We start from the raw sequence: 16,209 nt of genomic DNA, 5'->3' as shown, positions 1-16,209 counted from the left end.
CCAATACGACCTAATCTTGAGTACTGTTCGAGCGTTTGGGATCCCTATCAGGTCGGATTGAGGGAGGACATAGAAGCAACTGAGAGGTGGGCTGCTAGATTTGTTACTGGTAGGTTTGATCATCACGCGAGTGTTACGGAAATGCTTCAGGAACTCGGGTGGGAGTCTCTGGCGGAAAGGAGCCGTTCTTTTCGTGAATCGCTACTGAGGAAATTTAGAGAACCAGCATTTGAGGCTGACTGAAGTACAATTTTACTGCCGCCAAGTTATATTTAGCGGAAAGACCACAAAGATAAGATAAGAGAGATTAGGGCTCGTACAGAGGCATATAGGCAGTCATTTGTCCCTCGTTCTGTTTGGGAGTGGAACAGGGACAGAAGATGCTAGTTGTGGTACGAGGTGCCCTCCGCCACGGAGCGTATGGTGGACTGCGGAGTATGTATGTAGATGTACATGGAGCTTTGTACGACCATAAAGTGATTTTTGAGAGTGCCATCAGTCTAGTTGTATTACGAAAACGGAACAGCGGAATTTAAAGCAACGTTATGCCACCAACTCTTGTGGTAAACCTGGGGAGTCAACGAGTGTGACCTTTTAAAAGTTGAAACAGGCCTGTGAGGAACATTCCTTACAAAGAGCACGTGGGCACAAATCGTTTTTGGAAGGTCAAGAACACGTCGAAGATGAACTTCTCTCACAGAAACCTTCAACTTCAAAAACCGACGTAAACGTAGAGCGTTCGCGTGCTCTTGTGAGATCAGACCCATGTTGAAAAGGGTAAATAGAGTGATCGAGAGGGACTGGAAATTCCAGAGAAATTAATGCTGCGTCACGATAACGATCCATGTGGCAGGGCTACTTCCCTGACGGATCTTTTCTACCAACACCGGGAACAGCTACTATACTTTTGTAATTTTCCCAATGCGGGTCACCCGTAATGTTTGAATACTCCATTAGTAGTGTAGCGCTTGACACTGTCACTTTGATTCAATATTTGGGCGATATGAAGTGGGACAAGCAGGTAATGACCCTTCTGCTTTCAGTCCGCGTGACATGCTCACACCAATTCGTGCATCACTGCTTTGATCCTTGTTCCTGTATGGTTACTCACCAAAACGTATTGTAACACCATAGCTCTAATACTCTACTAATTTATTTTGCTTTTGTTTTATTTAATGTTACATCGTTGAGCTTCTGTAAATGTGTTTGAATCGATAACTCAAAATTGTATACTCCTTTCTTTGTTAAAACTTTGATATCATGGTTTGATTCTATGCAATGTAGTATATCTGTCATTTAAATTCTTTGTGCCAATTGGAGGGAGACAAAACTTACTGTATATATTTGGAATTTGTTTAAATAATTTTGTTTAGAACGACCTATATGTGCGAATGATATGTTTTGTTTAAAATGATTGTTTGCTGTTACTAAACTGCTGACCTTCACTTAGAATTCTTAGTTATCTTGTGTATAAGAGATAGTGTGGTTCCCCTCGGGAACGGAAATTAGTAGCGCGCGCAAGTTGTGGTTGACCTAGGTAGAAAAGGTGGGTTGGGTTGGTTTGGGGAAGAGACCAAACAGCGAGGTCATCGGTCTCATAGAAAAGGTGGATCAAGAGTCAGTCGGGAACGAGCTACCAAACTGTGAACAGACCATGTAAAAGTTGTATATTGTGCTGGTTCAGAAAGAGTCTTTTCCTGACGTTTTCCAATGCCTCGGATGGATGGATAAAGAGCTGGAACTATTCTGAAATTGGTATCTATCACCGCCACCAAGAAGTGACAGAGTCCAGCAATTCTACCTGCAGTTCCACCTACCAACATGCAATTGCCATCACATAGCGCAATCACTGTAATGGAGCACTATAGTAAGGTACAGTGAAGGATCAGCTCATTGGATGTCTTAGTGTGCACAAATATAAGGTAACTTCTAGCTGAATTCATGTACCTACCTTGATTTTTCCCTATCACAACACCTCTCAGGTTCTTCTCCATTTGAACTGTGATTACCGAGTGCCCTAGTTTGTGGAAAAAATGAAAGCCTCAAAGCCAAATAGTTAATTAAATAATGTTGTTTGATATTTGTTAATAAGGGAGTATTCAGATTTACTGAGGATTTAGTGAAATTGTGGGAGGAAGAAAATGTAGTTTTGTGAAAGCCTCCCAGTGATGGAGACAGTCCAATTTAAAGTTTTGTGGAGTTTCACAGTCATCTATTTAATAATTTACTTGAAAGTAGAAGACTGTGGTAATAAAGACAATTTGCTGTTTCTTTTAAAGATTAAAAGTTCTTAAAACGGAGGCTTATAAAGTTTTGCTTAGTTAATGATCATAGTGCTGCCTGTAGTAAATTTTAAAAAGTTGAGTCAGTTTCTTGCAAATTTGTCAACATTGTGTTTCACTATAGTAAAAGTGGAAAACTGCAATAGTGGAAAGTTATATACTCATGCTTGCTAACCATTTGTTTCTTTTGGGTATTGAAAGTGCATATTAGTAGTGTAATAGTATCCACAGCTTATCCTTTATGCTCATGATAAATAACAGTTAATAGAAAGACCACTATTTATGAAAACAATAATTTCTTTATTCAAAAGACAGTGAGAAGTAACCTGTTAGTGAATTCCATTTAACTTTCATTCTAAATAGAAAAGTATTCAGTTGGAGAGAGGCTTAACCTGTGATCAGCTCATAATTTTGCAGTGAATTACATTTACAATTTTATGTCAGCTAGGAAAATGCGTGAAATGTAATACTGAACCTATGTCCAATCTATGATCTGCAGTGAATATTAATAGTAATGTTATAAAACTTATTCGGTTTGAATAAGCCCTGAAAGTAATAGTGTGTTCCGCTATCGGTTATATGTATGCAAATAGTTTGTTCCGTTCTGTCAGCTTACAATATTACTGTGAACATATGCACGTGTTAGAGTTCATTGCACTCGCGTGTGGCAAAATATAGGTTGTGGTTGTCCGTTAAAGTTACTCATACTTAATTTCTTAAACAAGAATGTTAATAATTCTCTTGCCTAATTGGGCTGGCGACCGTTTTATTTATTCTTCAAACAGTGTAGCTAGGTAAAATATTATTTGTTACTGTTTGAATATTTACGTAATTCTGACTTTCACTTCCGATAAACCATCTCCGTTAGGTACAACACGGTCAACATAACAAAATTTCTCTCAGAGGGTAACACTGCTCTGTTGCTTTATACCATAATTACTTTAACAAGATAGTTTTATTTCATGACCTGCCTCCAACTTTGAGGTTATGGTATAGCAGAAGTAGTGGACGGAAAGTGTTATACGTGGTTTTTCCGTGACAGGACTACTTGTTCTGTTGGGCCATAGTACGTAAATAGACCAAATTTGGTATTTGATTGCACAAGCTAAGTAAATGCTGCTGCAGTGTTGTAGTATGGCTCGATAACAGCGCAATTGTAGGTCCCTTCCTGCACTCTCCACTTATTTTGGCAATGGAAAACCTCAGGATAATGTTTAAAAATTATGAGAGTCAGTGATAAAGGCATTGTCTAAGCCATGTCTCCACTATATCCTTTCATCCATTAATGCTAGTTCTGCAAGGTCTGCAGGAGGGCTTCCGTGAATTTGGAAGGTAGGAGGGAATTCAAGCAATGGGGAGCGCTCGTGAGTCGTGTTTGGATAGCTCAGATGGTAGAGCCCTTGCCCGTGAAAGGCAAAGGTCCCGAGTTCGGATCTCGGTCCGGCATGCAGTTTTAATCTGCCAGGAATTTTCATATCAGCGCACATTCCGCTGTAGAGTGATAATTTCGATTTAGAAACGTTCATTTTTCCATGATAAATATAAATCTTGATTTATAATTTACCAGTAAAATTCCAGGCAAAGTCACTTTCTTGTCAGCTGTTCTCATAATGTCCCCTGCAGAAGAAAGCTCGACAAATGTCATGATGGCGATAAAAGAATTTTATTAGAAAAGGGCTGCATGTCACAAAATAATGTTAGTGTTTTGGAGGGTGCAAACGTCATCCTTAATTATATTCTTTCATTCCACGAACGAATTTTGAGATGTGAAAGTAGATGAGTTCTTGGATGTGATACACTGAAATACGAGATATAAGAGAAAATTACGCGAATAAAATGTGATGCTGAGTCATCAAGTATTTTTTAGATCAGAAATTACCGTAATGTGTAAAAATGTTTTAGTTTGGGTTGCAGGCGTTAAATACCCACACTCAGAACTCAATGTCTTCGACATTTGTTCTCTTTATCTTTGCATGCATTCTCTTTATCTTTGCACGCACAAGCCAGCGATCTTTGCCTTCTAGTACATTTCGTTGTTGCATGTCCTTTATGGCAGTTGGGCCATGTCCTGTCGTGTCATCAATGGTTTCATTACCGAGCAGTAGTTTTGGAGTTGTGTGAGATCGGCTTAACTAATATGTGACAATAGAGTTACAGTAAATAGACTCTGGAAAATTAAGGTTGGAATTATTTAAGCAGTTATTTCCAGGGTTATTTGATATGTAAAAGCCAACTGTTGTTGTTGTTGTTGTTGTTGTTGTTATAGTTGTCGTGGTCTTCATTTCAAAGACTTTTTTCATGCAAGTCATCACACTATTATATCTCGTGCAAGCATAGTGTGCGTGCCATTTCATAGCTTCTTCGTAAAGTGAGTGCCGGAACAGAACACGGAACTGGAAACATGCCATTCGCCGAGAATGTTATAACTGAGTTCCCTTCCACGGCATTGAATTTTTCCATACTCGTGTACTGAGGTATCCCAAAGAAGGGTTTTCCATAAACGACATTACAAAGCATTGCGAAAACTGTAAATTTTGCGTAATTTAAATGTCGCAACGAGAAACCATGTTTCAATGACGATGACATGAAATCAGATGATTAATCTGGAATTTAGATTTTGGTTTAGCTATCTTGATCTGCCATCATCTAAAATAACTGTATCTGGGTTGTACCAAGCCAGTCGGTAAGCTGGTTAACGTCATGAGCGATGATTAACGACCCATCAATTACGAACAGTTCTTACGCATGAAATTACGTAAGAAAAAATAAATGACCTGCAAATCAATCTAGCGATTCTATCTTCTATTAAAGAAGAATTAACAAAAGAACAGGAATGGGTGTTCTGTCGTTTTATCATCGATGAGTCCGCTTGCTGTTCCTCCCATTCTGACCCCGAAAAATTCATAAAACACAACAAAAATTACATTCGTGACATGAAGATAAGGAGGGTAGATAATTAGAAAATAATTATCACAACTACGTGCAATAGGTAACATAATTACTAGCCAGCAATTTATGTGCTATACAGCTTACATCCTTTCTCTTAGAGCTTACACCAACGAAAGGTACAAATCTAAAATAAGATAGCTGCAAATAACTCTATCGACTTGTTATCTGTGATATGAAAGAAGCGTGTAACTGAATACCAGAAGGTTTGATGTAAATTACTTTGCCGTCTGTTACAAGAAAGAGTTGGTTGATTCACTTCTAAAATTAAAGAATGATTCTACAGAATACCCACATTAATTCATTTTCCTTGATTCAGTTACAGGAAAAATATTACACATAACTGCGAAATTTGGAACATACGAAATAGGTACTAGCAAAAGTAAAGTTTTGTGGGGGGTAGGGCGATAGTGAATAGTACTTGGATTCTCGGTCAATAAGGACATTGCCGAAGACAGGCAAGCGACTGGTTCTGGGCGCCATTTAGGCACACAGTTTTACCCTATCAGTAACTTTCTTTACCATTTATGGTAATGGGCTGAGAATGTGTTAAGTCAGTTAGCGTTACGTAACTTAAATTTTGTAGGCAATCTTGTAGGTGGGGCAATCACATCTATTAGAATTCATCTTTGGTATTTATAACCGCTTCAGCTATATTTTGGTCCTTTATTATTGTACCACAGCCGGTTTCGTGGCGTTAAAGGCATATCTTCAGATGACGTATGATTAAAACATTAGAGAGGAAAATCTCGGAATCTTTTTTTCCAACATTCGTTGTCCGTCAAATACAAAAGAAGAACCGTCTTTTAGCGGTCTTTTGTATTTGACGGAAGCGGTTATTGATACCCAAGATAAATTTTGTAGTTTATGCCCGGTTTCATCACTTTCCACCTCTACCGAGAATTAAAAAACTATTGTGTGTGGATTCAGTATTCGACTTTTTCCTGTTTCTCATACTTCAGAAATTCTTTTGTACTGTTGTAAGCATTCCGTTTTGTATCAGATAATAAGTTTTTATTTTTTTCTCTACTACACAACAATATGTTTGCTATCACTCGTTGTCTGTCCTCTACTGATCTGTCTCTAGATATCCTTTTTCGTCATAATTTATTCTCTCCATCGCACTTATAACCAAGTTTTCATATTTCTCCTTGAAACCTGTCAGTATTCCTGATATTGCGTCTAGTAAGAAGTTCTTTTTACCATCCTGCCACCAAATCTCAAATTCAGATTCTTGCAGGACCAAGATCCATCATGAAAGTCGCCCTTCGTATAACGTTGTGGTCATTACAAATGATGGCCCTTTGTTATCTAAATAGCAGTTAAGTAGTGAAAATATGTACAACATAAAACTGCTAGTACATCTTTCTCTGTGACGGAGTATGTTCTCTCATATGGAGTCAAGATCCTACAGGCGAATGTTGTGGCCTTTCCTATGATCTCTTATACTTTGTCTGGAACACCTATGCCCCAAGACTGTATAGTGAACTGCCGCACGTCAAGTAAAACTTCCTCTAAAAGTCTGATATATAGAGACTTCTTGACTATTCAATTTCACCTTGATCCTCAAAAATAGCTCTGATCACCATGGGACTTAACATCTGAGGTCATCAGTCCCCTAGAACTTAGAACTACTAAAACCTAACTAATCTAAGGACACCACACACATCCACGCCCAAGGCAGGATTCGAACCTGCGACCGTAGCGGTAGCGCGCTACCAGACTGAAGCGCCTAGAACCGCTCGGCAATAACGGCCGGCCTTGATTCTCACACAGTTGAGTCTACTGCCAGTGACGGTGTTTCTTCAATAAAGCATTTAGCATTTCATGGTTCAGGGTTCGTAGAACGAGAAAAAATCTAAAACCCGTTTCGTGGCCTCCAGCATGTCGATGCTGGGCAATCACTGTTTTGATCTTCTCTAAATCTGACCTAAAGCCATGTGGCATAATTTCATATTGTCTTAATTCTGATTTGTTCGAACTTTTTGTAACACAAACTTCTTCCAATTTTCTGAACATCTTGCATATCTCTTCTCATGAAACAATCCCAACGCAAGGTGTTCAGTATAGATTACTATTTTCTAACACATAAGGTAAGATGCTCACACACGGCAGGATAGCCGAGCGCGGTAACGCGCTGCTTCCTGGACTCGGGTAGGCACGCCGGCCCCGGATCGAATCCGCCCGGCGGATTAACGACGAGGGCCGGTGTGCCGGCCAGCCTGGATGTGGTTTTTAGGAGGTTTCCCACATCCCCCTAGGTGACTGCCGGGCTGGTCCCCACGTCCCGCCTCATTTACACGGCTCGCAGACATCTGAACACTTTCGCACTATTCCATGGATTACAATAGTCGCAGAAAATTTGCATACACTCATTCCTTCCCGGGGGGGTACGTGGTGGCAGCAGGAAGAGCATCCGGCCACCCCTTCAGCTAACATTGCCACATACGGTTAACCTTACCGAACCTGCGTATCCGCGGGAAAAACGGCACAAGAAAAGAAAGAAAGAAGTTACAGAAGTGGATACATTGAGTCCGAAGCTCAACACACGGTACTGATAAGACCTGCTGTTATAAACCAATGCAGTTTATTGCCTAGATTCCTTATCCAATGAGGTTTGGTAGTATCCTGTTTTCGGATCAGGCTACTTTCTTCAGTAAGTTGTTATACAATTTTGGATAAAGGGTGCACTTCACTAATGGAAACCAGCAATCCTCCATGTTCCTTTTATTTTACTTTTTTATTTTTATTTTACTGTTTTTTGTCATTAGTCTTTCGTTTGGTTTGATTGGCTTGCTATGAATACCTCCCGTGTACCATTCTCTTCATCGACAATGGATCCAAAACAACAATCGATGGTGAAATCCATCCTTTTATACGATCAATTATAGATATCAACTGTTACATACCTATCTTTAGTGTTAAAAACTACAAAACAGGAGAATCAGGAACGAATCGTAAGTGCAGACATAAACGCCAGTGGCAGTACTGGATGATGTAGGTACCCAGAGAACTGAAGAAAATATGACGTCAGAGTGCGCGGTGCACTCTGTTGAGTCACTGGTGAATAATTAGGCCCAAAGGTCAACGCTCATGAAGGTGGAGCGTCTGGTACACAAGCGGTCACCGTATGTCCCGCCACATGGGTTTTGCTATTGTTGGGGCATGCCATCTTAGTTTGGGGCCGACGGGAGTTAGTTTTGACCGGTTTGGCGATAGCGGAGGCGGTCCAGTCTCTTGGCTCCACGTAAGTGAATTGTATTTGCCTCTCGGCTCTCCTCCTCTTTCACCTTCTGGTGGATTTTGTGTTACCTTCATGCACAGGGCGGAGCGCGTAAATTGCTGATTTGGGAATGAAATACAAAAAATTGAATACTTAGAAATTTAGATTTTTATTTTTCTCATATTGGACAGTAACGGAAGTTTCTAATTACATGTGTTCAATTGTATATCTGGCAAATGTCTACCTTCACAATCCCCACATTGCCGCAGACGTTTTCTGAAATTCTCGTGTTCTCTTTCAAGTATGCCTTCTGGTATTCTTGCAGTTTTAGCCACAATATTGTTCCGTAGGTCTTCCAGGGTGTTGACTTCAGGTAACCTCAAAGAAAAGAATCGCTTGGTGCTAAGTCCGGTGATCGTGCGGGCCGGTTGAGATCCTCCATCCGAGCGATAAGCATTCCACGAAAAATTCATGTTAATGCCCGCTCTGAGTGCAGTGGCACCGTCTTGTTGGAACCAGGTATCCTGTAATTGCATTGCCTTGAAAGGCGGCTGGAAAAAATCTTGCAGCATAATTAAGTAACGATTCCAATTCACGGTTACAGCAAGACGATTTTTCTCGTAAAAGTAAGGGCCAATGATGCATCCTCGTAATACGGCGCATCACACACTGACGCGTTCTGCGTGCTGGGGTCTCTGGTGAATTTGCCTGGGGTTTGTGTCACTCCAGTGCCGCATATTCTGTTTTTTACACATCCACTGAGGTGAAAATGTGCCTTATCACAAAATAGCACATTTGCGTCACGGAGTATGGTCGCAAGTATATTTTCACATGTTCTTCGTGTTACATAATCCCTCATTGACAACTGCTGGATCATACATATTTTATACGGGCAAAAATTCAGTTCGTCATGAATAATCCGGTGGAGAGAACGTTTTGAAATACCAACTGCAAATGCATGTTTCCGAGCTCAGCGTTTCGGAGATTGCAGTACTGCTGCTTTAACTCGTTCCATATTTTTTGGTGTTGTAACACTTCTCTCAGGTCCTCTTCGTACAGATGATACATCCCCTGTCGTTCTGAATGCATTTACCCAATTTAAAATTGTTTGCCGTCCAGGAACACGGTCGCGTGGGGGTACTGCAAATCGCAAACGAAAAGCATGCTGAACTGCAATGAACGAGTCGGAATTCGAGAAATACACTTCAGCACTAAATGGGCGCTCTTCACGTGTCCATTGCATTATCGCAACTGAACAAAAATTGAATACAAACCTCCCGTCGGTCACTATAAACCACGCACACTCTCCGCTTTATTCGACCAACAGTGCCATCACAATATAAATTCTAAAAAAAACAATTTACCATGCTGCACCCTGTATGATCAGTCCCACTGCGATAACGTTATTTGCTATAATTATTTATTGAAGGCTGCTGCCCCGCCTGCCCCCCTCCCCCCCCCATCTCCTCCTTTTAAAAATAGTTGTTTGTTGCTTACTTGGTTTCAACGTATGAAAATATGTTTTCCAATTAGTGGGAGCTGCATATGAGGAACTTTGCTAAGCTTCTTCAGTTCATATAGTGGTTACTGGTTCCCCTCCCCTAAAAAAAAACCTGTGCCTGGTTGTTTAATAAGATAATTGGTAAAGTTGTTTATTGAAAACTACTCTTTTCCCCTTCCCCCTTTAAATGTCATTGTTTACCTCTTATAAAAATCTCCACTTCTGAATTCACTGTAACGGCAGGTGTTTTTTTAAATAATTAATGGCAGCTGCATATGGGCAATTTAATATCATTGTTTGCTGCTTGTAAAACTTTGTACTTCGGTTTCCAATGTTATGACACGCGTTTTTGTAATTAACGGCAGCTGTATACGGGAAACTTTGCTCAGGTGTCTCAGTGCATTAAGTGGCTACGGATATTTTTTTTTTAAGAAAAGGAACGGTGCCAGGTTGTCTAACGAGGTAACTTGGTAAAGCTGTTAACTAAAAGCTGCTGATTTGCTTGTCTCTCGTTATATACCATTGTTTGTTGCTTACAAAATGTGTACTTTTGATTAGAGTTTAATGGGAAGTGTTTTGGTAATTAATGAATTTCGCAGTTCAGCTAATTTCTATGTGAACTTACCCCTGGAGCTGACTATTCAGTCAGTGTTGGTTGTTTGTTAAAGGGCTGCAACCTGATATCTATTTGATGGTAATTAATTAAAATGTGGTAACTATCTAAATAGTATATGTTTGGTATTGGTAATAATAAAATAGTTTTTCTTCTTTTTTCTTTCTTTAAAGCTTTTGAACGCTGTAGCAATCATATGGGGATTCTAGTCCTTCCGTCTGGGAACATCTCCTAAACCTTTCCACCCCACTTATCAGGTGGTAACCCAGAGCATAGTTGTTTTGCCCTTTAGAATGATTCAACAGCGTTCTTAGTACATCTTTACCTGTGTCCATCACAAATTGTATTTGGTTAATTTGATTCATTATGAGCTGTTTTCAAGCCTGTATGAAAGTCAGGCCCTGCAAGGTGTAGGCTGTCTTAAAAAGGATCAATTTCTTTACGAATTACGAAATAAGCAAGACCTGAAGGCGCTGTGCTTGAACTGGCTGTTCGCTTACGCGGCGTTGTCGGGAAGCCAATGGATCTCAGCTTCGCCTCCACTCTTGAGGTATGTGCTGTGCTCAGTGATGTTTGAGCGGGGTTGGGAGGGCTGCGGGAAAATATAGGCTTCTTAAGGGTAGCCAGCCCAAGCGTTAACAGTTCCATAAGATCCAAGCACAGGCCGTACATTGGGTGAATCGCCTTGGGATTTAATGCAGACAGCCCTTAAGCCCGACAAAATCGCCATCGTCGTTAGTTTGATTACTCAATTTAGAGACCTAAAGGTGGATTTAAGCCTTATCACATCGGATGACCTAATAGTGTAAGCGAGAGTTATCGCATAGGTAATAATCTGCGGCACAGGGAGAGTGTGCAGAAAAACTGAGGGACCAGTGGTTGTGACCTCCTATAATGCCTTTACCAGATTGTCAAGCCTTATCATGCATTTACTCCAAGGGATAAATGACCTATCTTTAAAACTGTTTGAACGGGTTGAATTTGTTTGGGGTTAACTGTTCAGTCTGAATTTCATGCTGATGCATTGTGAATTTCAAATGCCATTGTTCATCATTTTCTTTATCCATTGACCTGTGGCGTTTCAAGTAAGGTCTTCTCTTAAGACAGCTCATTATTGAACTCTTGCTGTCATTCCACATAAGGCAAGATTTGGAGTGCAAGCACTTTTGGTATGTGCAGTACCAGCTCGAGACCTTGTCCAAGCACATGGATGACATCTGCACTGTTGTGTTAGCATTGGGCTTGCAACTAGGAGAAAGTGACGTGGTTGAAACTATATTACAAGTTCTGAAGCTGGAGGACCAGTTACATGTGGCGTTTTCTAGGAAACCTAATACTTTCGCTGAATTACATATATTGGTTGAATTGGATATCTTGGTTGGCAAGACGAAATGGTTAATATTTGCTGGTGAACAACGGGATGTGGGGTGTTAGCTAGCTACTTCATCTGAGAGGAACCAGGAAGGGACCATAGGCCTTGCATTTGGTAGGGTATAATGCCATCTGCAGGTCTGGTGATATACACTCCTGGAAATTGAAATAAGAACACCGTGAATTCATTTTCCCAGGAAGGGGAAACTTTATTGACACATTCCTGGGGTCAGATACATCACATGATCACACTGACAGAACCACAGGCACATAGACACAGGCAACAGAGCATGCACAATGTCGGCACTAGTACAGTGTATATCCACCTTTCGCAGCAAAATGCAGGCTGCTATTCTCCCATGGAGACGATCGTAGGGATGCTGGATGTAGTCCTGTGGAACGGCTTGCCATGCCATTTCCACCTGGCGCCTCAGTTGGACCAGCGTTCGTGCTGGACGTGCAGACCGCGTGAGACGACGCTTCATCCAGTCCCAAACATGCTCAATGGGGGACAGATCCGGAGATCTTGCTGGCCAGGATAGTTGACTTACACCTTCTAGAGCACGTTGGGTGGCTCGGGATACATGCGGACGTGCATTGTCCTGTTGGAACAGCAAGTTCCCTTGCCGGTCTAGGAATGGTAGAACGATGGGTTCGATGACGGTTTGGATGTACCGTGCACTATTCAGTGTCCCCTCGACGATCACCAGTGGTGTACGGCCAGTGTAGGAGATCGCTCCCCACACCATGATGCCGGGTGTTGGCCCTGTGTGCCTCGGTCGTATGCAGTCCTGATTGTGGCGCTCACCTGCACGGCGCCAAACACGCATACGACCATCATTGGCACCAAGGCAGAAGCGACTCTCATCGCTGAAGACGACACGTCTCCATTCGTCCCTCCATTCACGCCTGTCGCGACACCACTGGAGGCGGGCTGCACGATGTTGGGGCGTGAGCGGAAGACGGCCTAACGGTGTGCGGGACCGTAGCCCAGCTTCATGGAGACGGTTGCGAATGGTCCTCGCCGATACCCCAGGAGCAACAGTGTCCCTAAATTGCTGGGAAGTGGCGGTGCGGTCCCCTACGGCACTGCGTAGGATCCTACGGTCCAGGCGTGCATCCGTGCGTCGCTGCGGTCCGGTCCCAGGTCGACGGGCACGTGCACCTTCCGCCGACCACTGGCGACAACATCGATGTACTGTGGAGACCTCACGCTCCACGTGTTGAGCAATTCGGCGGTACGTCCACCCGGCCTCCCGCATGCCCACTATACGCCCTCGCTCAAAGTCCGTCAACTGCACATACGGTTCACGTCCACGCTGTCGCGGCATGCTACCAGTGTTAAAGACTGCGATGGAGCTCCGTTTGTCACGGCAAAATGGCTGACACTGACGGCGGCGGTGCACAAATGCTGCGCAGCTAGCGCCATTCGACGGCCAACACCGCGGTTCCTGGTGTGTCCGCTGTGCCGTGCGTGTGATCATTGCTTGTACAGCCCTCTCGCAGTGTCCGGAGCAAGTATGGTGGGTCTGACACACCGGTGTCAATGTGTTCTTTTTTCCATTTCCAGGAGTGTACATTCTGTGCAGGCCGCGTCCCAACATCTGACTGCACTAGGTACTGGTGAGGAGAGAGACGCCCATTCCTGTTTCTCCCACATATAGTGTTGCGAAAATTTAGGCTGCCTTATGTGTGTGCCCATTTAAATAAGGAACCTGCCAGCGTTCTTTTTGGTTTTGGGTTTGTGTTTCCCTACTTAATTATTGTTCGTACATCGAGTTTAGGAGTTTATATAAATTGCCTCCCTTGCGCCCCCCGCCCCCCCCCCCCCCCAATCTCAGAGATGTCATGTGCTTAATGGACAAGAGTGTTATGTCTAGTAGGGGAGTTTTAGGGCAGCAAATTGGGTATACTGAATTTTACTTGGTCTGTCAGCTTCGTTGTTGCCAAGAATTTCTCACTTACCTTGATACTTGACTGTTATTTCAGGAGTATACCAGCTTGGTTTTCGATTATTAGGCACATGACCTGTATTTTAAAAATTTCAGCCTACTGAGAGGATACTGATGTGTTTGTGTCGGCGTTCTCAGTCAATTAGCAATGAGCACACTAGACCCTCTGAGTTCGACACAGATTATTTGGAAGCTGATCAGGCCAAACAGCTGTTGAATGTGTTATCCCAGTTTCATGATGCCCTTACTAATAAATCAGGCGTTAGCAGTAAAACACAATGTAAGATCCGCTTGGTTGACGATAGTCTCGATCGTCAGGCACCTTATAGGTTATCTGCACCTAAGAGAGAGATATCTCATGGACTGATTAGTAACATGCTCTGAGATGGGGTTCTTAGACCTTGAACTTCTCCCTGAGCTTCAGCCATTTCTCTGGTTCCTAATGGATTGGCGATTATACACCAGTTGTTATGGGGACTAAACTAGAAGGTAGCCTTGGACTCAGTTCCTTTGCCTGACCTTCACAATTGTTTCACCTGGTCAGTAGGTGCGTGTTGGTTGTCGGTTCTGGACCTCAATCAAGCTTACCATCAGATATTCTTGGCTGAAGGCTCCAAACATCTAATTATGTTTTGAACGATTTGGAACCTTTATGAATTTTAATTGAGTTCCTTTCGCACCGCCTATTAGTGCGACTGGCTTCACTCGTCTCTTGGACCACGTTTTGGAGGTATCAAGTTCATATCCTACCTTGATGCTATCTTGATGATGCGGTTGTTCACAGTTACTCGTTCTCGGAGCTCCTAGATCACCAAAAAGAAATTTTGCTACGTTTTAGGGAGGCAGGGCTTATGGCAAAGCCTTCTAAGATCACTTTGAGTTGTCCGTGTATATTTTTTTCGGTCATCTCATCTCAGCTCAAGGAGGTCAGTATTGGTCAGGAGCAGACACGTTCCTTGTGTAGTTTCCCAGGCCCTAGAGCAAGAAGGGAATTGCAATATTTATATTAATAGCGTATTCCTTTCGAAAATTTGTTCCTAAGTTGGCCCATTTGGCAGCGCTAGCCATCTTGGATTTCAAATGGTTCAAATGGCTCTGAGCACTATGGGACTTAACATCTGTGGTCATCAGTCCCCCAGAACTTAGAACTACTTAAACCTTCTAACCTAAGGACATCACATACATCCATGCCTGAGGCAGGGTTCGAACCTGCGACCGTAGCAGTCGCGCGGTTCCGGACTGAGCGCCTAGAACCGCTAGACCATCGTGGCTGGCATCTTGGATTTCGTCAAGCTCTTCAATGTCCAGACTGATGCACCTATCTATGAGGTAGGGAAGCATCACCAGCTCTTTTTTTTCCCTTTATTGTTATTTCATATCTTACATAAGGTGGGCTGACAGCAGCACAGTACGCTGCTCTTCAGCCACAGGTATCACAAAAGAAAAACAAGGGAGACACAGAATATACGTAACATAGTGGGGGACAAAAAACAGTAGACACAGTAATGAAAAAACACGAAGCCATTCACATGCAAGGGAAACCAAAGAAACTGTTAGCACTGAACACGGATACTGATGATGGAGACGACACGTGAATGATGGAGCGTGGGCAGCGTAAACACTAACCCAGAAACACGACGGCACACACACTAAACCAATGGCGATGGTCTCCGGCGCGCGAATGTCCACTTAACATGTGCGAGTCCGGGGACCTGCCAAGAGGGGAAGAAGGTGGTGGGGGAGGGAGAGGGGAGAGCAGAGATGCCAATGGCAGAGGAGATGGGGGGAGGAATGAAGGTATGGTGGGTAGGGGAAGCCCAGGGTTGGAGGGGGCAGGAAAGGAGGAGGGAGGGAAGGGAGAGAGATGGAAGAGAGGGTGCCCTGAGGAAAAAACACAGGAAGTGGGAGGGGAGGATCAAAGTTGATAGGAGGGGTAGATGGAGGGGAGATGGGCATCATCAGGGAGGGGGAGCTGTTGGAAGCCACCTTGGGAGAGGGTAAGGAGAGTGGAGAGATGGAGAGCGGACAGGGGTGGGGGAGGATGTGAGAGACCCCCAACTCTTTTTTTTTTTCCTTTATTGTGTTTCAATTCCCCATCGGGGCGGGCTGGCAGCAGCATAGGCGCTGCTCTTCAGCCGAAAGACAGTACAAAACAATAGAAGACATTGAAAAACAGCAAAGGTGAGAATAAGGTGAACATAGATATAAAAAAGGGGGAACGGCATGGAAGACAAAACAAAACAAAACGGGGTGACTGTAAAATGGAGATAACAAAAAAAAATTGTTTAAAAGTAGCACATATAAAAAGCCACACACGGCGA

Source organism: Schistocerca cancellata, chromosome 1 (genome assembly GCF_023864275.1).
Source record: "Schistocerca cancellata isolate TAMUIC-IGC-003103 chromosome 1, iqSchCanc2.1, whole genome shotgun sequence".
Lineage (NCBI taxonomy): Eukaryota > Metazoa > Arthropoda > Insecta > Orthoptera > Acrididae > Schistocerca > Schistocerca cancellata.
Note: the sequence above shows the minus strand (reverse complement) of the source record.